The 22,888-nt window shown below is 40.4% G+C and overlaps 2 long non-coding RNA genes across 2 annotated transcripts in view; one reads left to right on the top strand and one right to left on the bottom strand.

Moving 5' to 3' along the window:
* Positions 1-1,152, top strand: part of LOC119488142 — a 34,762-nt gene extending 33,610 nt beyond the window's left edge. Inside the window, exons 2-3 of the long non-coding RNA XR_005206881.1 lie at positions 693-781; positions 866-1,152. This is a non-coding gene — a long non-coding RNA (uncharacterized LOC119488142). The remainder of the gene's footprint in view (positions 1-692; positions 782-865) is intronic.
* The window catches only part of LOC119488140, a 76,178-nt gene extending 53,521 nt beyond the window's left edge, over positions 1-22,657 (bottom strand). The window contains exons 1-2 of the long non-coding RNA XR_005206879.1: positions 22,315-22,657; positions 22,125-22,189 (exon numbers count right to left, since the gene is read on the bottom strand). This is a non-coding gene — a long non-coding RNA (uncharacterized LOC119488140). The remainder of the gene's footprint in view (positions 1-22,124; positions 22,190-22,314) is intronic.
* Positions 22,658-22,888: the final 231 nt, after the last annotated feature.

The raw sequence follows: 22,888 nt of genomic DNA, 5'->3' as shown, positions 1-22,888 counted from the left end.
GAATAGTGTGTAGGTTGTTTTTTGAAAGGCTAAACAACAACAAATATGGATTGAATCAGAATATTTCATTAGATAAAAAACATTGTGAATTTTGGAAATGATTAGGCCTACATCTCTTTTTTTTCAATAAATGTTGACTTTTGGACTTTACTGCGCTACTGAGTTATTGGAAATATTTGAATTTTTTTATTGGCTCCTGAGTTCGTTTCACACTGTTGGGTTGAAATTGAAAGAATATGGCTAAATATGGTCATACATCCCATGAGAATATATATAAGCAGCAACTTAACTTAAGGGAATACACACATGTAATTATAGTCAGATCTATCGTGCTCTAGATGGACAGTGATATTATAAGCGTATTCCTTTACACATTCAGTCAGAGATTTCTTGCCAGCCGTCATTTCTGCATTTGGCAGTTTAAACTGTGTTGCTTTTAGCCTGGATTGTGACTTGTAATTGTATAATAAACTACAAACTCCTTAAACTTTATATATATATATATTCGTTCACAAAATTGACTTTCTTGTCTTGTTGTATTTTATAGGAAACGGTGCGTCGTCTTCAAAACTCCGAAGCAAATTGCAGACGCTACGAACTGGAGCAGGGAAAGATTTTAAAAAAAACATGCATTCTGCTGTATAAAAGTAAATAAATATGACCTCTGATCTATTTACATTTTGTTTTCACAGACTGAGCTCCCCTCACAAAGAGGTACTCGCTGTCGAAGCTCTAGCTGCGAGTCCTTATTTGCACAGTGTGGATAATGATGTCCTTCAATGTAAGTAACTTTCACTGTAACCCAATGTTCTTTACTTTTATCATTTTTTTTATTCATGATATACTCATTTAATTTATTTTCCAGCTGCCTGTAAGACCTACTATGAGACAGTGAGCAGAGTGTAGCAGCAGATGATGTGGGTTTCAGGAGGGACGCCACGATTGATGTCTGGGTTGACGGCTACAGTATATACATCACAGGCGTCTGCACATTGGACCACATTAGGACAGAATGCCACCAAATACATACGACTCAGAGGCAGCAAAAAAGACATTTCAAGGCTCATGTGATGCCCCCAGGTCAGGCGAACTGTTGTTCCAGACAGTGGCTGGACACTTTGAAAGTTCCAGTTGTTGCTCTTACACAGTAATGTTTGCACATTTACTGTTTCTGCTGTATCAATAAATCTTTTACTTTTTATCAACATGTTCCTATATATATATATATATATATGTATATATATATATAAATAACAGAGAGACATTTATGTTAAAGGTCCCATATTGTAAAAAGTGAGATTTTCATGTCTTTTACATTATAAAGCAGGTTTGTTTAAGTGCTTAATAATTACTGTTAAACTTCAAAACGCTCAATATACGGAGAAATACACACAGCCTGTATTCAAAAATTGCGCGTTTGAAACAAGCTGTTAGGATTTCGGTCCATTTGCTATGTAAAAAATATACAATATTTAGACCACTACTCAGTTTTAAACGTAAACATTCTAAATGTGTCCCAGTTTATTTCCTGTTGCAGTGTATGTAAATAACATCAGCTGACAGGAAGTAAACATGGACCCAAACTGTTGCCTAGCAATGCAATTCCAGTGTTTTAGTGTTTTAGACAGAGGCTAAATACAGGTATATTCGGGGCAGACAGTATGAGGAAAATAATGTGTTTTTTGAACATTACAGCATGTAAAAATGTTCTATTAGAAACACAAAATATAAGTATGAACCTGAAAATGAGCACGATATGGGACCTTTAAGATAAAAAAGAGATGAGAATGAGATGATCCTTTAACTTATAGCTGTGTGTCACAATCATGTCAGAGTTTCTATTGACCCAAAGCTAACGTGGGTGGGAGTAATGGACATGCTTGTTTTATTGGCGCAAATGGTCCCCATCTGTAGAGTTGCACACTTTAATGACACAGCACAGTGATATAATTTATAGCAAATTATTTTGTGGACCCCCTGATAGAGGGCCACGGACCCCACTTTGAGAATCACTGATTTAAAGGCCCAGTGTGTAGGATTTAGTGGCATCTAGTGGTGAGGTTGCAGATTGCAACCAACTGAACACCCCTCCCTTACCAAGCGTGTCAGAGAACTACGATGGCCTTCAGGTTATGTAAGAATGTGAAAGGCTCTCTCTAGAGCCAGTGTCTGTTTTTTTCTGTTCTGTAGAAGCATGGCGGTGCAACATGGCGGACTCCGTGAAAAAGGAGCCGCTCCCTATGTAGATATGAAGAACTCATAATTACTCAACGCAAAACACAACCATTCTTTGTTTCAGGGGAATATAGAGTAATGAAAACATATTTATGAATATTATATTACATTTCTGCTATGCCGTAAAGGACATATGTCATGGGGGCATTTTTTACTTATTAACTTTGGTATTTTTCAACCTGGACTCTATTTTCCATGTTTTTGTGTCTAACTGACTGATAAAGACAACAATTGCAGTGCTTGTTTTTTGCCATGACAGGCTCCGATTGTCATTATAAATGTCTGACAACGTTATGGAAAGAGTCTGAAATCTGGTGAGGTGACGTGTTGCCGGAAGACAGCGGTGGAATAGTGGAATACATCCATAGTGGTAATGCGAGTGCCAGCCGGGCAGTTTGTGTTCGATTACAGAACGCGTAGCTTTGTGTTATCTAAAAGATTTTCAATGTCATGAATGAATATTAAGCTGATTTCCACAGTATGAATGAGGTCTTTCGAATTCGATGGTCCCCCGTATTTATTTGAGCCAGAGTATACGGATATTCAGAGGTTGTTAAGTTATCCTTGAATTGGAGTATGAATGGCTGCATGTAAACAGGAACATTAATGGAATATTCATTCTCATTAACCATGTTAACAGCTTAGTAGAAATATCTAGCAAATATCTTCTGCATGTAAACGTTGTCAATGTTATCCAAGGCAAGAATCACTTTATCGAGAATTTTTTTTTTTCCCACATCGATAACTCATTATAGGTTTAAACCCGAATTATTGCATGATGAAATCCATCTCTGTTCTCTTAACCGTCTAACAGCACATGTCTATTTCATATTCACTGCTGGTGATTAGGGATTTGATGACAGACTCTAATCTTCTCTTACTGTAGACTGATCCCGTAGAGAGTGTTACATTAATGACTCGACTGCAGTGGTAATATAATGACAAAGATTATATGGATGAAACCCAGGATACCGATTTGTAGGATGACCAGGCCAATAATTTCCTTCTACGAATAAAGAAATCTACTATCTATTGAATGCTGGCAATAAATATAAACGATTTTAATCCAAAGATATAATCGGCAGCTTTTTACAACCTCGGGCATGACATCACATAAACTGCAAAAAAAATCATTAAAGATTTGTTGAAATACCTATGTCCAGAATACATTAATATGATATTATAAATCAATTTGTATCTTGTCTTTTCCAATTTATTTTCTCATTCTTCTTTAGTCTTAACAAATCAATCTTGAATTTGTCGTTGGCCCACCGGTGGATTTGCATGAGTAGAGCACAATGATGCGCTCCCTTCAATCGCTGTAATTGTGCCGCTGCGATGCATTCTGGGTGGCTTTTCTAAATAGATGAACTGATGTGAAAACAGGCCTATTTCCATCCTGCGACATTAATAATTTGCCACACAGAGAAGAGTGTCATTATTTATTAAAAAAAAAAAAAAAATTGCCTTGAATGACACTTTCGTGACAGATGAAGCGATGAACCGCCAGTGAGAGGAGAGGGAGGGAGAAGGCTGCAGACATGGATAGGTGTGAAAGCGAGAGATGAGAGACGAGTGTGTGAGTTGCAGGAAGGAGCAGGACAGGAAGGCCGGGGACGAGAGAGGAGAGGCATAAATATGCATCGCCATGGGCTATCAAGGAGCTTTGACGTTAGCGGCGAGCTAGAGCTAAGGCGCTTCTGTCATTCCCCTTTCTTTTCCCTTCAGCTCCCTCCCTCCCTCTCTCTCTCAGACCCTTTTACTGTTTGTACACACACACACAGAGCCATGCTTGTACAGGCACATGCACCAGACAGCCAGTGTTGTCAGTCTCTGGTGGTGCATCAGAACCAAAATCAGCTCTCTCCAAATTAACTACCAGCTCTCGCACTGGCCTGCCTCTGTAATAAGTCTCTCAGGGAGCAGAAGTGATGGGCTACACTGTGTCCTCTTCCTCCCTCCGCACGGGCTGACAGCTATTTCCCCCTCAGCCACGGTCTTTCCACTGCTAATACCCCCCCACCACCACCACCACCACCACCACACCCTGTCACCCTCACGCTGCGTGGGGAGAGAGGATGAACCTGTGAAACAATCAGTCCCTGAATTGGCTTTGTGTCAAGGAGAATCAAGTCATGTTCCATAATGGGGGCCCCGCACCACAGAAATAACCCGTGTGTGTGATGTGCTGGCACAATGTAGATGTAAAATGACTTGTTGGATATCAGCGTGCGCGGATCAAATGTTCGGTCACAGTGCAGCAGGATATTAATACGATGAAACGGCTCCGATGGCCCCGGCGAGACTCTGATCAGTCATCCTCCTGGCTACCTGCCCAACATGACTGTCAATCCAAACAACACGCCGTTACATAAACTGCAGTGGAGGTACCAGGCAGCTCGGTAACAAAACGGTTCTGGAAATGTAGCAGGTTTGGATTCTCTCCAGAGCGACGTCTAAATCTGCCAGAAATTTACCAAATCTGAGGCACGGTGAGCCTCGCTCTGCAAGCTGCTGAGGTAGGAAATCTGTAAACCGAGGTCTCTGATACATAAAATCTGTTAAACTGTGACCTCCTCTGAGATGTGAAACCTGAGGTTTTCGTGCTGCTTTTGAAAAATTAAAGCCAAGTATAATGTTTCTGATATATAAGAGCACCGGTCTGTGGGGCGCCCCATGTGCAGAGGCTTAAGCCTCATCATAATTGGGAACGTCAGGAGCGCGTGGCGGCTGCGTTAACTGTTGTTTTTTATTTCGGCGTCCATGTTAACAGGTTAGAGCAGCCACACTGCCCGCGTGAGACTCGGCTGCGCCTCTTCTAGAGATTTGAGGTGTCGCCTATTTTTGACGCGAGTTGCGTGGTTCACAGCCACAACAGTGAAGGTGATCTATTGACTTTATATTGACATCACACCAGCATCATTACTACATTTTCAATGTCTGTACCTATAGAAAATGTTACGGACATGAAAAAAAGTAAAGACTTATTTTAAAATCAACACTTCCTGCTTTTATTTCATAATAACAGCCCTCGGGCATTTTTTTCTGTGGACAGAATTCCTTCATTTGTTAACACAAGGTTTTTATTCTGAAATATGTGCCGGACGGTGTTGTAGAACATGCAGTGACTTGCAGAGCTCCATGAATGAATAAAGTACGGGGTTTTAATTGTGGATTATTACTATTATTTACAAATTACCACACATTTCTTAACCTTTCTCTATCTAAAATAAATATAAATGACATTTACAATGAAATGAAATGGCCATCACGAACGGCAAACTCTATGTAGAAAGAAAGGGCTGACGGCAGCAGCAGCAGAAACGCAGCTGGTGTGAACACCCGACGTGTCAATCACGCAGCAGCCCTTTGCTGCATGTCATACCCTCTCTCTCCCCCTCTCACAACCATAACTGTACCTATCTAATAAAGCAACATGGCCAACAAATAATCTTTAAAAATAAAAAAATCAGAGGTCTATAATCAGCTTCAGGGGAGACACTAGGTGAACGAAAAAAAATAAAGAAAATAAACATTTTAACTACTAGATATCACTATGAAACTTCCCCAGTTGATTACATTAAGACAATTATTAATTATATTACAAGTTTTCTGAAATGTTATATATTTAAATATGCAAATGAGGCATTTTCTTATTAAATTTGTGCTAGTTTTGATAGGTTTCCAGAACAGAAATCTGAAGATTGGATAAAGCCAAGTTCAAAATTCTTTGAACTGTTGTCACTCACTTTTTATCACTCCATAAATCAGAAAAAAATACTGTCAACAACCATAAAAACATCAATTTTTGCCATGTTTTTAAAAACAAAAACCCAGTTTTAGCCTCAGTTTTTTTTTTACAAGATACAGCACATGTGGTTTAAAAGTAAGGGAGTCATCAATCAAGATGCCGAGGTATTTGTATGCCTTGACAACCTTTATCTCCTTTCCATCCACAGTAAGCACCACAGGAACATTTTGTGACCCTCACTTGAAAACAACATAAGTTTGGTCTTATCTGCATTTAAATCTGTTTTATGATGTGACATAAATAGGTTCAGGCACAAAAACAACTTAGTCAAGTAAAGGGAAAGATCATGGTTTGGGTTAAGCTGGGGGGGACTTTTGTCATCATTAATAACCACTTGGATCAAGTTAGGGAACAACAACTGACTGTCGGTAGTAAACGGGAAACAAATGGCCGTCTCCCATTTTAAGTCTGAGTTTTGTTGATCCGTCATCCACCTCGACTTCCTCCCAATGTGGCCTTTCTGAATCTATAACAACATCACTCTGCTTCCCCCATTGCCCCCCAACGGAAGAGTCATAATTCTTACAGCCGCCGGAGAGCTTCGTCACTTGAATGTATGCAGTTTTTTGGGGGATTTGCTGAAACAAGCTGATGCTGTTGTTTTTCTTGGGAGGACAGTCTCGCTACGCCCCTCCACCACACCCTTATTTTCATCCTCGCTACACATAGGACACATTACTTCCTGTACTGGCACTGAATCGGGCATTTCACATACATTGAAAAGGTATGGAACTGTCAATAGATATAGACTTAATTCCGAGGACGCTGGGCTATATGCTTTTGAGCCGTTAGCCAGGAAGAGAAACTGCAGCTACTGTTAGCTGATCTCAATTATGAGAAGTCTGGAGGCTGGTTGAAAGGTATAAAAGCACTCCTGCTGATCAATAAAAAGCAAATCTCACAGCTGCTGTTGAATGATACAAGCTGTGATCTCTCAAATGCTTCTAAAGTATAAAAACTCTGAGAAGCTTCTGAGGTGAAAAAAAACAGAGGTCTGTTAGCTACAAAAACTGAGAAGCACAAGTTGCTTCTGAGGGTACAGTGAGGTCAATAAACAAGTCTCTCCGCTTCTTAAGTGTAAGAACTGAAGTTCTCTTAAGAAAACGCTCAGACATATAAAACAACCTAAGGTCTGCAATGCCGGTTGTAGGTCTAAAGCCAAAGTCTGTGAACTGCTTCTGATGAATAAAAGCAAATCGTTCTGATGTTTTTAGGTATAAAAGCTGAAGTCTTTAAATACTTCTAAAGTATAAAATCGGCAGCCTCTGAGCAGCTTCCGCCTCTGATATTTACAAGATATCCAAGCTGTTCCTAAGGTACAAGCCAACATGTTCTCATCCCAACTCCTCGCATACTGACGCTTTTAAGCTCGCGGCAAACACGTAATGCTTAATGATGTGAATTAAATGAATACAGTTGATGGTGAAGGACGGGGCCCGACAGAGGGGGACAAGGATAAAGGAGGGGTGGGGGACTTTGGAGATCACTTTGTCCTGGGCATGAGCAAGACACTGGGCAGGCCTGAGAACTGAGGTCTGTAAGCTGCTTAAAGCTGAAGTAGGCAAGATTGGAGCAAATATGATTTAAAAAAGTTAGTTTTATAAAATGGTCGCTATATCGTGACAGTAGTACATGAAACAGGTAACCTGAAAAAAATCATGTGCCTCTGTGTCCTCCGGTGCTCCTAACGGCATCTGCAAGATTTCACAGACCGGAGGAAAACAAGCAGTAAAGCTGATCTGAGGTCCGCTGTCCTGCTGCCGTCTATGAGAGCTGGCTGTCAATCACTTGCGAACTCCGACCAAACGGTCAAACTAGGCAGCGCTGATCAAATATGAATCAATATTATGTTACGTTAATGCCTATTTCTGGCCTCAAATGTTTTCGGAATCATCTTGTAGTGTACGGTTTAGCTGTGAAATGAGAAAGTTTGTGACGCCGCCACCGCCATTGTGAAATCTGGTGAAGGAACGCCAATAGGAACGCTTTCTCTCTGAAATGACCTGTGATTGGTCAAAGTGTCCCGTCACTTGCTAGACTTTCTAAAGCCTGAAAACAGAGCCATTAGGAGGTGCAGCAGTCTAGTTACCTCTCAGAACACTTGAATTACAATATGCTGAAATGTTATTATGGAATTGTTGCCCAATGATGCCAAATATATACTGCCTACTGCCACTTTAAGCGAGCCTGAGCCAAGCAGGCTAACTTCAGGGCTAACCTCCTTCGGCAATCAGCAGACTGTGGCAAACAAGACACACGAACATGGCTCGAGTCTTGAGGAGTTGCATCATTTATTCACTAACAAATAAACTATACACACACATCATACTCCTCACCATCAGTCCGTCACTATCTGTATCTCTCTATTTTTCAATTTCAGTTTCTTCATTGGCATGACAACTTAACAATCTGTGTTGCCAGAGCATAGGAAAAAAAACAAGAAACTCTGTCTTTCTCTCAACCGCACACTGAAACTCGCTAACATTAAACACACTGAAACTCACTAACATTAAGCACACAACCTCAAAGGAGTTTGCTACTTGTATAACACATTTTATTTAAAAAAAAAAAAAACATCTTAAAAATACATAATTCCCCGATGCTTATGCTCGGCGGGGAGTCCACTTTGGAGACAGACGACTGAAACACAGAGGTCTTGAAGCAGCGTCTGAGGCTGAAAAACTAGAGGTCTGTAATTTGGTTATGAGGTACAAAAACCTGGCTCCTTTAGTAGCTGGACCTGCGTTATAAAATCTCCCAAATCTGATTGCCGCTCATGAAGTACATAACCTGAGGTCTGTAATTTGCTTTTCAGGTACGAAAGCTGAGGTCACCGCATTCTTTGATGATGTACTCATGTTGGATTTCAACCAAATACATCCCGCTCCACACAGAGCACTAGTGTGTGGCCTCAGTCCATTTACCGTAACTGATTTGCAACAGCGATTTTTAAGGTGAGCGAAGTCACGGTGGCTTGTCAGCAAAAAGCTTTACTGAGGTGCACTTAGAATGAGTTGGAGGGAGAGCTAAAAGCAAATGACCACACACCATAAAAAACACACACACACACACACACACACACACACCATTCCCCAGGCGTTTCCCCCATTCCATTTACAGTAACACTCCAGGAAAAAAAACAACACTAAATATTATTTTTAATAAACAATAAAATGGGGCTCCTTGCTTTCCACTTAAGCTGTTAACTGGGCGACTCCAGTGGCAGCGCGGCGGAGCCGTTCCTCACTCTAATGCGCATGTAGCAGCGGCAAGGATTTCCAATACTCCATAAATTCAGGGCTTATCTCCAGACAGTGACTAGTAAATGGTAAGCAATGCTATCAATCATGGAGCTCCCTGCTGTGTGATTCATAGTAATGTGTTTCCATTTAAAACTCCCCCGGGGTGGAGAAGAGAGAGGAGAGGAGAACGGCAAGTCTGTAGGCATCAAATTCCCCCACAACAATCAATATGTGGAGCTCACACAGCCCGGGCCTCAGCCTTGCCCAGGGAAAATAAATGTGTTAAGGTAAGGGAAAAATGCATTAAAAAGGGAAAATGTGTTTGGTGAAAGGAGAATAATCAGGAATGAGGCATCAAAGCGAAGGCTGGGAGCATATGGAGACGTAGCTGCCTGTGTGAAAGGCCCGAGTGGAACAGCTTTGTAATACAGTGCCGCTAATGGTACATCCGTTCAAAGGCCGTCAAAGGTCTATTGTGGACAAGGAGCGAGATAGGTGGATAAAATGACAGTGATAATGGACAAAGGTGGCATTAGGACAACCTGTTAGACACAAATACACCCATTTTGAAAGTTATCAGCTGATCGAATGGGGCGTTATCAGCAGTTATCACAACCATTCTAATGCTTTGGATGGGCCAAACTGCACCTACCACGATGTGAAAGTTAACATTGTGAATTGAAACAAAACGTCTTTAGGTTTGGGTGGCTGATACCCAATGATAAGGCCCATCCAATGGCTGATAACATTCAGGTGACCAGCAGCTACCTTTTTGGTTCATTTCTGATCAGTGCCACCATTGGAATATAACAACTGGGCTTCACCCAATACTAATTTACAGGTTGTGACTATCTATCAGTGTTTCTGAGCAAATATTCAAATACAGTAGGGAACTGTAGCAACTTACAGCACAAGTACTTCATTATTGATTTTTTCTCTCTCTTTGAAATAGTGATCTTGGGCTCATAAAAGGTCTAAGAGTCCAAGCTGAGTTCTTCAAATGGCTGGTTTTGTTCGATCAACAGTGCAGAAATCAAAGGTATTCCATTTAGGGCTGTCAAAGTTAATGCAATAATAACGTGTTAACGCAAATTTGTTTTTAACACCACTAATTTCTTTAACATATTAACGCAACTTGGGAGTTTTAGATTGTTAGTTTTAGAGCTAGAGTGAAGATACTGGCATCACATGAAACTAGAAAAACCTAATGAATCCATTGGTACCAACCATGTCATACTAGCTTGTTGCGAAGAAGGATTAATAACGCTCCAAACTTGCGCTAACTCTTGGCGAGGAAAAACTGGCGTGACCATTTTCAAAGGGGACCCTTTGACCTCTGACCTCAAGATATGTGAATGTAAATGGGTTCTATGGGTACCCACGAGTCTCCCCTTTACAGACATGCCCACTTTATGATAATCACATGCAGTTTGGGGCAAGTAATAGTCAAGTCAGCACACTGACACACTGACAGCTGTTGTTGTCTGTTGGGCTTCAGTTTGCCATGTTATGATTTGAGCATCATTTTTATGCTTAATGCAGTACCTGTGAGGGTTTCTGGACAATATTTGTTATCATTGTTTTGTTAATTAATTTCCAGTAATAAATACAGACATTTGCATAAAGCAAACATCTGCCCACTGAAGAGATAAAAAGTGTGATTAATTTGTGATTAATTGGGATTAACTATGGACCATCCATCATACATGTAACAGAACAACAACATATTCTCACATTTAAGATGCTGGAACCAGCAAAGATTTGGCTTTTTTTTTTCTTGCTGATTTAAACAATAACATTGGCCCTGTTCACACCTGGCATTAACATGCATCTTGGGTAATCCGATCACAAGTGGTCAGCTCGAAGTACGGTGTGAATGCACCTAAGACGCATTGAGATCTGATTGCTCAGTCCACATTCTGAGGTGGTCCGGGACGCTACTCAGTCTGAACGCACCATTTAAATTCATCCCGTACAATAAAGACGTGTAACAGGTGTAACAGGTGTAACAGAATCATTTACAGCTACAGTGGTGCATGTGTGTAAGATAATAGAATAACATTATCAGTATGCTGTGACCTCATTTTTACGTCCCCTTTACCAATCTCTATCAACAGTTCAAAAGAAATGCAACAGCACTGATCTCAGCTGCTCAGCAGTCACAGCTGTCAAAGCTGAGTGGGCATTAACACCCCATCCTCCATCCACACAAGTATCCTCAGCATCTCTGCGAGAAGCATCAAGGAAACACACATCATCAATCAGAGCACCACTCTGTGGGGTGTAAGAAGAGTACATCAATCAGAGGCTGCAACTGTTTAAATTGCTTCAAGGGAACATGGATGACAGACAAACTGATGAGCATGAACTCTCCTGGTAATCACGCCTTCAAAACAACAAATTGATGTGTAGTATATTCTACACATGTATGCTAGCTTGCCCGTGATTTCCCAGCCCATTTACCGGTTTCATGTAGATGGCCCAGGCTATAGGGGGAATCTATAGGCACAGCAAGAAATGTGACTCACCTGTATCCCTTAAAACTAGGACCAGCGCCAGGTGGAAGAAGAGACACTGACTCAGAAATCTGATGGCACCTGGTGGCTTTGTTTTATTGCTAGCACCAGCCAAGTGTAAAATGCAGTTGTACAAATATGTATTGTAGGAAAAATTTAAAAAAAGGAATAAAAGGAAAAAAACTAAGTACGAAACTCTTCAAATTATCATAAAGCAGCTTATGTCAAACAAACACAACACTAGGCCCTATACTGGAAGCCCGTCCTACGAGTCAAACCACAGTTAATTGCCATGTTAAAACATTGTGCGCGCTCACGAATGTGCGGGTAAATTGAAGGGTCCCGGTTTGGGGGTTTGAAAATATGGTCACCCTTTAAGCTTAGCATAAATTTAAACCATGGAGGCATTCCCTCCTTGATACTGGTAGCCTATATGCAATTTATCAATTCGGTTTGCCTACACACAAACACACATGCCAGATATCTAGAACACACGTAGTATTATATGGCTGCGGGGTATATAGACATAATTTCACACCTGTGTCAATATAGGATTTACTTAGAGCAATTATTTATCAGCCGCAGCAGACAGTAAAGGTAACTCAACAGCATTCTCTCTACGCGCACCAATGAATCACCAGTAAATCACTTTGTACCATACATCTGTTTGTGTTAAAGCGGGTGATAAATCATGGGAAAATTTTGCATTTTCCATACAAACACATTCAGTCTGCTATAGGAGGATTCCGCAACTCGCTATTTACAGTATGTCCAATGCCAATGATCAGGCCTAATGCAGGAGTTGGTGTGCTATGTATGAGATGGAAATAATGGTTGACGTTTTTCGTGCTTAAGTACAAAGTGTAAATTCTTAGTCTCGATACAATAGATAATTTACCTTGCAAATTGATTTTAGATCGATATACGCCCTATCATGAAGGACAAATTGCAGAATACCTATTAATGTAGTTGGGTTCTAGAAATATAAATCGATACATCGATGTAGTACATTAATCGTTACAACCCTTAGAAATAAATGCATACACACCCCACAAAGCAGCAATCCAAGTGGGTATCACTACACTCTTACTTGATTGCCATTCAAGTCAGCTGAAACAGGTGTCAGGACGGCAGAAAAGGCAAAGTAAAAATAATGCATTGTGACGTGGGAGAAAACTGCAGAGATCTGAGGCACTATCCAACGCCAGGACTCTGTGGCATATTCCCATTAAAGCACAACAAAGGCTTAACAAACATGTCACCGACCAAATACAGCTTAAATAGAAATAGGTCTGCTTTCATTTTACTTTCATTCTTCCATAATCGCTTGCAGACATGAGGGAAATGGAGTTTGAGTGACGCCTGCTGAGCACAAAGGACCCTTTCCTTGTGCAAATCATCCATTTAGATTTTGCCCTCACTCTGTGCTTCCCATCAAGTCAACACGGTCACAAAACTATAAATATATTTGACCAAAGCCCATTAGTGATCTATTTCAAAGAACCCTTTGAATTAAACTTTTCAAATAATCTCCCCACTCTTTCATAAGCCTACAATATGAATGATGAAAAACCCAATATTCTGTCCAGGAAAATATCTATATTTTTTTGTCATCGCACAATCCAGCCCCGGCTGTCTCCTCCAACTTCAATTTGGAGGGTCTGGGGGAGTTGTTGAGAGGCCACGTTAACAGAGATGGAAAGGATAAATGGATGGCTACTGTCATTCTAAAGGCAGATTTCTCATTATGGCCGAGTTAAATCAAACCAAGATGACAATTTAAGGCTGATTAGGGCAACACATTAAAGCAGAGCCGAGATTATGAAAGGGAGCCCCGTCGTAAAAATGTAAGCGTTGATAGAGTAGCTGCTATTTCACATCAGGATAAATACAACCACTTCATGGTAATGGCTTTTGAAGTGCTGCCCCCTAAAACTGAATTATTTGAGCTGATCTTCTATATAGAGAGCTGTCTTTATCAATCATAGTCCTTGAGATTGTTTGCAGTCAAGAGGATGCATGTACCCCTTAAAGTGACGAAAGGCCTCCAACTATTTGGCAATGATTCACATCCAGCGATCAATACTCCATTATTTAGGCATCTCTACAATGCATGCCTTTGTACAGTAAAAGTCTTAATACCTTGCATCTATCCTGCGAAATGTCTATAAACAGTGGCGGTAGAGGTAGAAATACTTTACTTATTTTCCTCCACATTGCACCCTATTGCAATATGTTATGCTGAAGAGGATTAGTGCTACAGTGCAACCATGTACTCTCACTGTAAAGCGGGCCTCAGAATATCTCTGCGTAAGTTGAACCAGGATAAATTCATAGTACCCCGGAGTCCTATTCCAAATCATCTTTGGGTGATTCACCCAAATCACCAAAAAACAAAGTCAAGAAGAAACTTAGAACCTTTAGGGCTCTATTTAGGTATGTGCCTCATTGACTATGTTTACATGCACAAAAAAATATTCCACTATCATTCGGAAGAGGTTAACGTTGTGCTGCTGTAAAGTGGTATCGGTGCCGTTAAATCAGAGCCAATTTGCGAGTACGAGTACAGTATCGGACCCGATACTGGTATCAGTATCGGTGCATCCCTAACAATATTACGAATATGGGTCACGTAAACAGCATATACTGCTTGGATATTCCAAATTAGACCTTATTCAAATTCTGATTAAGATGTAGTATATGGCAATATTGTTCAGGTTTTTGGACCATTCTTTGGACATGTTTTTGGACATTCGGAATATGCAGGTTTTTAACGCAGTTTGCGACACAGAGCCCTTTTTGTGCATTGTACACAAACTAACCGAGTCTGTTCTCGTGCATAGCTGTAAAAAAAAAAAAAAATTGCATGAAGAACACAGTTTGGCTTGCAGAACAGTGACAACAAGGGTACACCACGGGAGCAACATGACTGCAGTTGGAAAAGGAGAGAAATTTCAGTTATTTAAAGGACGTAGCCGTCGGACTTGCATCATGGGGCCTATTTATATTAATCAGAGTATGCACGGCTGCGGAAGTAAATGGGAATATTAGTGGAATATTAATTTTGATTAGCCATATAATCAGTTTAGTAGGAATATTCAGAATAAGGGCAAAAAACTGAATATTTTGTGCATGTAAACGTAGTAATTGAGAGGGGAAGAGCAGTCAAAGGTGTGCCATTGCCAATCCAGGGACACACTGCATTCTGGGTGCTCAGGATGACCTTGTCTCACGTGGTCCACCTGCTCGGAGCAGGTCAACAGTGCAGAACACACAGCGCACCTGCATTATGTAACATTTATTGTCAATTGAATTGATAAAGGTACACCACATTAACTCCATAAAATCACCGACACATTGAGAAGAGTTCACATGGTCCCATGAAAAATCATCAGGTCAATAACAACTTATCTGACTACGAATAACTGCCTCAAGAGCATCCAAACATCTACCGGTGTCTCCATTCAAAAACACTGGGTAACCAGGGTCAGCATTTGTCTTATCCTTTTCAATGACCAGAGTCCCCTGCAGCTTCGTATTTGTAAGTACAATACAGGAAGACAAGTGGCTGTGATGACCAATATAGGTTTTGGTAGCCACACTGGGAATGATAGGAGCGCGTGGCGGCTGAGTGATTTACGCGTCGGGTGTTCACACCAGCTGCGTTGCAGCTGCGTTTCTGCTGCTACCAGCCCTTTCTTTCTAAATAGAGTTTACCTTTCATAATGACCATTTAATTTCATTGTAAATGTCATTTATATTTATTTTAGACAGATAAAGGTTAAGAAATATGTGGTAATTTGTAAATAATAATCCACAATTAAAACCCGTACTATATTCATTCATGGAGCTCTGCAAGTAACTGCATGTTCTACAGCACTGTCTGGCACATTTTTCAGAATAAAACCCTTGTGTTAACAAATGAAAGAATTCTTTCCACAGAAAAAAAACTTGAGGGCTTTTATTTTGAAATTAAAGCAGAAAGTGTTGATTTAAAAAAAAAAAAAGTCTTTACTTTTTTTCATTTCTGTAACTAATTCTACAGATAGACATTGAAGCTATAGTAATCTTGCTGGTATGATGTTAATATACAGTCAATAGATCACTTTCACTGTCTGTTGTTGCTGTGAACTGCGCGTGGCACGCATCAAAAATAGGCGAGACCTGGAATCTCTAGAAGAGTGAGACATGTGGCTGCTCGAACCTGTTAACAACAGATGCCAAAATAAAAAAAAAAAACAACAGGTAACGCAGCCGCCACGCATTCCTGACGTTCCCAGTGTGGACGAGGCTTTATGCAAGATTGACGATCAGGCAGGCAGATACTGATACAGGAATAGGACACGGACAGGGACAGGGAACAGGCAGGGAACAGGCAGGGATCACAGGACTACAATGGCAGTGAGACAATGGCAGTGAGACAATGTCATCCATCTATCAAATGGAAATGAGCAAGTGGCTGGAAAAATATTCACTTAATAAGGGACCAAGGGACAGCTGTGGTTCAGTTAGAGGCAGGTGAGCAAGAATCAGGTGACTGGCAAAGGGTGGAGAACTCTGAGGGCATCTGGCGGAGGGATGGGGAGTTAAATAATAATTCATGATGGGGCTGGGAGAGGAAAGGGAGACAGGGGAGGTGTCATCATGACATCTATGTAAAGCATGCTGCACGTGACTTTTATAGTGTCAAGCATATTATTTATGAATCCGTCTCGGTCTCTCTAAAATGTTGAGACACTATATGAATATAGGGTAAAAGTAGTTAACCAGTAGATATCACCATGAAACCTCCCAAATTGATTTCTTACATTAAGACAATTATTTATTGTATTACATGTTTTCTGAAAATGTATGTTTGAATATGCAAATGAGGAGCATTTTGTTATTAAAGATGTATTAATTTTGCATCAGATTTCTGAACAATGGATACAAGCCAACCATTTTGTTGACATATTGGAGGCAAAGTTTTTTTTACAAAGGGAATTTTGGATATATCTCCTATGACTCCATAAATCAGAAAATAATGTCAACAGCCATAAAATAAATCCTCTTTTGTAATGTTTTTAGGAATATGATGTTCTATAAATCAGGCTGTGAATGATATATGAACAAACGCTTTGATAAAAAACATCCAGAATACAGATAGGAATGAAACTGTATAGTTTGGTGGATGTAAATGCTACTGAAGTGGAGATTTATGTCTGAGAGAACACAGCCTATTGTAAAATTCTATACATTTAGAAGTCACTACAGGTGAATAAAACCTTTAACTAATAGATATCAGCATTCACCAGCGTCGGTCCATCCATCCGTCCGTCCATCGGTTGGTCTGTTAGCAGGATTACTCAAAAAGTTTGCGATGGATTTGAATGAAATGAAGGGTGGGGTGTAGCGCAACTAACAATCCATTAGATGTTGGTGGCGATCCGGATCATGATCCGGATTCAGGATTTTTTTTTAAGAATTCCGATCAGCCTGTGCATTAAGACCACAGGGTGTAACACATGCGTAGTGTAGCTGATGACGCGTTGATGATGCATGACCCAGCCTCCCTCCTTCCTTCTAAGAGCAGAGAGATATGTGTGTGGATCTGTGGTGAGACATTGCGGTGCGGCGGGAGCTGCTGGCCGTCCGCGATGAGAAAGAAAAAAGCGGTAGATGACGGGATGAGAGACAACGTAGTGTAACGTTATACAGACATAACAAGGCTGCTGAATGAGAGAGGCATCCGCCGATACGTTACAGGGAAACACACCGTGTTAATAACAAGCCGACCACCTCGCGGTACCGCCAGCTGTGAGCTGTGATCTGTTTTTAAAGTCACGCGCCTTGGCGGAGGTCTGCATTCTCCGAGTGCCATTCTAGTTTTTTTTTGTACTACAAGTTTTCTGAAATGTTATGGTTCAATATGCAAGTGATGCATTATCTAATGCTAACTTTTGGTGAATTTAGGAGGAATCTACAGACATTAATAGACAAAGTGTAGTTAAACAAACATGTTATGGAAGCAAAATAACCTGAACTCTCAAATTTGACCAGTGCATGAAATTCATGCCTTTCTCATCTGCTACTTCAATGTGTGTGTATGTCATGAGTTGTGTTAGTGTGTGTGTGTGTGTGTGTGTGTGTGTGTGTGTGTCAGATAGTTCCAGAGGCAAGGTAGCAGCATCGACAGGCTAGTGAGGGTACCGATGGCTATCGGCGAGCTCAAGCAGGGACAAAACAGTCTTGATGCTTCTACAATAATAATCTACACTCCTTATGCCCGACTGATAACCGCAACAATTTTGTAGGGCGACCCACAAGACCCCCCTCCCACTTTCGATTTCCACCTGGAGGACTTTCTAAAAGTGTTGTTAAACGGGATGTTCTAGCCAACAAACATTATTTTTAGATAGTGTCCCAAGCAGCCCCCCTTTCTCTCAATGCTCCGCAGGATTTGTTGCTCCACTGAGGAAGGTAAGCTTGGCTAAATGTAGGCTTAAAGGGGGTCAGGTAACTAAAAAACTGAACAGCTGCCTCAGGTGAACGCAGGAAGGAAGAAAAAAAAAAGGAGGAAAAGCCTTAAGAGAATTGGGAGCTCATATCTACAGCAAAAAACATTTTTTCCGAAACCTAAAAAGTGTTTGGGGGTTTAAAATGCCTAACTGCTGTTAATCTCTTAATCTGACTCGAAACAACACTGCTATCTCTACCGCTACTATAGATCATCTCCCTGGTCCCCAGAGACAGAAAGGCTTGTCCCACATTATGCCTCTCACCAGCCAATCCTCTTAGTGTCTAATAATCTCCTTTATTCCAAATAGGTATCCACAGTTAGCATCATGGCACCTATAGCAGCCCCCCTCAGCCACAATCTGCAGGACTAAACTAGCTAAATCCGATCCCGAGGGGTGATATGGCGCTTTAAAAAGGGATATTCTGGGATTTACTTCATTCATCAAGCGTGACTTGCTTCAGTTGAGACATACAGTATTGTAACGTGAAGATAAACCTTATTAAGACAAGGCTGGGCAAATCATGGTCTCAAAGTATAGGAGCCACATTTATCACTTACACAGGATTTAATGTAAATATATCATAACTTCTTAACGGATAATGGTGTCCTAATGCAAGAACCACAAAAGCTTCAAGGATCTTCATTTATGTTACTCTGAAAAGGGAAGTAAATTCAGACTGCAAATAAATGCCCCTGTGTTTATGTGCCATCCATTATGTCCCTGAAATGAAGTAGACATAAAATGCAGCTACAGTACATCCAGCTAGTTGTAATTCAAGCTGTGTGGAAAGCGATGACAGTCAGCAATGACCATAGTTTTGTTTTGGTTTGGTAGGGAAAGTTTTCAGGTAATGGATGACATTCTTTGGCAAACGGGAGGCAGATCTTGGTCGTTTTCTGCGTGGGCAATGTTATTTTATAGGGACACATTTCCGTACTCTTTTCCCAAATGTCTTGTGCTTTTTTTCTGTGAGTTTTGCTCGTACAAAAATGTTACCAAAGAGTAACAAAAATAATAATTTCACACCGCAGAGCTTCAAGTCCTGCTGAGAGAAATTAGAAAATATCAATAGTAAACCTGCCAACAACATGTCATCAGAGCAGCGCTGCACTGTCACAGACTTAAAGAGGGACATAAAGTTAAAAACCCTGATAATGCTACATTGTGAACAACAAATCAGTTTTGAAATTGTCAGGAGCAGAGCTAACGTTAGCTGTTAGCAGCCGGTGGGCAGTACAGTTAACGTACCAAGTTTGCATTTGAGGTAGGCTACATTAGGATCAATTCAGTAAAAATGGAAAATGATACAGTGGTGTTCAAATGTAATCATGTAAAAATTTAGGTTTTTGCAAGAAATTTGAGGCGTATCATCGGGGGTTAATAATAACATTGCAAAAAACAGTATGCAAACAGCAATAAAGGAGTGTATGTTTAAGTACATGGGATTTTTTTTTTTTTTACCATGGTATAGAATTGGTATCGAAAATCGTAGAATTTCAGTGGTATTGGTATGGACTACAAAATTTCTGGTATCGTGACATCCCTATCTAAGGCAAAGCCGCCCATGACTAATATTAGAGGTGGTTATGTAACAGTTACTCAGCTATATATCTAAAGAATATACAATATAAAAAAAATATTAAACATATATACCAGACTATGACATCTATCTTAGAAAATATAAACATAGAATAACAATAGCATACTATATACACACATTAGAAAAGTGTGCAAGTTACATTTTTTTTTTAAGTAAAAATTAAATGAGGTAGTTAACTGATGTGCAAATTCAACACATGCAAGGTTATTGCAGGAGCAAAACAGAATGGTGTGTGACAGAGACTATAAGGTGGTGAGATGTTGTAGAGAGTTATTGCGTTGGGCAGGAAAGATTTCCTTTCTGATATTCCAGATTTGCTGAATCAGTCTGTTCGAGAAAGAGCTCTGCTGTCTGTCCAGTAGGTGGTGGAGAGGGTGGTCAGGATTATCCATAATGGAAAACAGTTTGTCCAGTGTCCTCCTCTCCACCACAACGTCTAAAGTGTCTGGTTGCTGGGCGCCTGGGTTAGCTCAGTTGGTAGAGCGGGCGTCCATGTATTAAGGCTTAGTCCTGACCGCGGCGGCCCGGGTTCGAATCCGGCCTGTGGCCCTTTCCGCATCCACTCTCTCTCTCCCCCCTTTCAAGACTCTATCCACTGTCCTGTCAATAAAAATGGAAAATGCCCCCCAAAAAAAAAATAACTTTAAAGTGTCTGGTTGCAGTTGCTGCTGCTGCGCTGCTATTGCCAGTGTTTCCTTTCAACATACAGTTTGCCTTTCATAATGGACATTTCATTGCATTATAAATGTCATTTATATTTAATCTAGACAGGAAAAGTGTAAGAAGCATGTACTCATTTGTAAATAATCCACAATTAAAAGCCAGCACTATTCATTTATTGTGTAAGTCACTGCATCCCCCCCCCCAACACTGTCCTGCAAATATTTCAGAATAAAAGCCTTTTGTTAACAAGTGAAGGTTCTGTTCATAAAAAAAATTGAAATCATTTGAAAATGGAAACAGGAAGTGTTGAGTTAAATATAAATGTTTACTTTTTTCATGTCCGTGACATATTCTACAGAAAAACTGTAGTAATGTTGTCGGTATGATGTCAATATACGGTCAACAGTCTACTTTTGCTGTGAACCACACGGCACACGGAAAAAATAGGCGAGACCTCAAACCTCTAGAAGAGACGCACCGACACGCAGCCGGGCCGCACTGCTCACGCAGGCTGTGTGGCTGCTCTTACCTGTTAACACAGACGCCGAAATAAATAACAGGTTCTGTGATGCACATGTAACACTTATAAAGAATCGACAGTAAATGCTACAATAGGAAAATGTGAAATAGTATATGGGCTAGCATAGGGCTAGGTTCAACTACTGGAGCACAGTGGAATGTTTAAAGAAGACTCAGAAGCAGGGATTTAAATGCAAAAATATACCGGCTTTAGTAGTATAGAAATATGATAAAAGATTTGACGTCACAAATATGAACAAAGGAAAAAGTGCAGTATCAAGTTCAAAATATCTCAACTCTATCTTGGGTGCACCCTTTAACCTGAATTTTACGTATTAACCTTAAATTCAAGTATAGGTTTCAAAATTCACATTCAATTCAAACACTCATGAAAAACAAAAAATAATAATATCAAACATCATTCACTGAAGGAGGATATCCTACTACTCGGCCACTAACACACAGTTCCTGGAATTAAAAGGTAAGTTCAAGTCGAAGTCTAATAAAAAGGAGTCCCAAAAAAATAGGAACGAGCTCAGAGTTCCATAAATGAGGACAAATCGAAGTCTGGGGTGTTTAGAGTTAAGAGTTCCAGGGCATTGGAAAGTGTGTGGGAAAGAGGGGGAATTGTTTGATAGGGCTGAGTGTGAGGGTGTCTGCAGATAATGGGCCTACCACACTGTCAACAGACAGGGTCAGAGAAATATGAGTATCAATTATCTATCTATTTTGTCTGTAGTTACATCATTAAATTTGTATTGACACAAACTTTAAATGAAACAATTATATTTTTGTACGTGCCCTTTAACACAGCAAGTTATAGATCAAAACAGTTTAGCTGCCATAGAAATCAGCAAAAAGTTACATAAAGTGCAAAATAAAATGACTTCCAGTCATGAAATAACCTTGTAAATAAACAGCTTGTAAATAAACAGCTTGTAAATAAACAGCTTGTACCTACACAATAATTCAGTACAATGACTCCATTAATGCAAAATAAAAGGAAATCCCTCATTGAAATTAAATGATCATGCTCACCAATTTCTGTGCAGAGAAGGCTGGACAAGCACGAAACGAAGGCGTCCCCGCAGAAAACCACATGTCTACATAAACATACAGTATAGCTAATGAGGCTAATGTAACTTCAATGCCTTTAAATCAGATACATTAGCTTTCATTGTGGATGAAATTACAATGAAATAAATGGTTAATGGACTGTTTGTATTACTTGGCTTCTTGAAGCAGTAAACAGGGGAAAGGTTTCATCTAGGGAAAGTCAAGGGGATGTCCGCACTTCCAAGCTAGCGCGAGCAGTTAGCGCGCGGCTAATTAGCAGCTAACAACAGCAAACGAGTTTACTAACTCACTTGTATTTACTCTCAACTACCGACCACTGCCGTTTTATAGTCTCCAGTAAAACCCGTTTTAGTTGTAGCTCCTAGTTGTCTTCTGTTTCTCTCCTTATTTCTTTAACTTTTATATCAACACTCTACTGTCACGCTCTCCGTCTCTCTGCATCTTGCGCTGGAAAACACACACGCACATGCTACCTGACGGGAGCAGGTGGGCGGGACTAGTCTGAGTTTTGCTTGAGTGACATTACAGAAGCACAGTAATTCATAATATGAGTGTTTTTCTTTCTTTTTAATGCAACCCATTATGTCATATGGGTTACACCCACAAGCTTGCTCATGTTCCTGGTGTGGCCCAGCCGTAAGGCATAATCATTTCAGGTCAAATTAGTGTTTTATTCCCCGTAGAGTGAGGCAGACTGTCAAGTCTGGACCACTCATACGTTTCGC

This window comes from Sebastes umbrosus, chromosome 5 (assembly GCF_015220745.1).
Source record: "Sebastes umbrosus isolate fSebUmb1 chromosome 5, fSebUmb1.pri, whole genome shotgun sequence".
Lineage (NCBI taxonomy): Eukaryota > Metazoa > Chordata > Actinopteri > Perciformes > Sebastidae > Sebastes > Sebastes umbrosus.
Note: the sequence above shows the minus strand (reverse complement) of the source record. Positions and strands in the feature narration are given on the sequence as shown.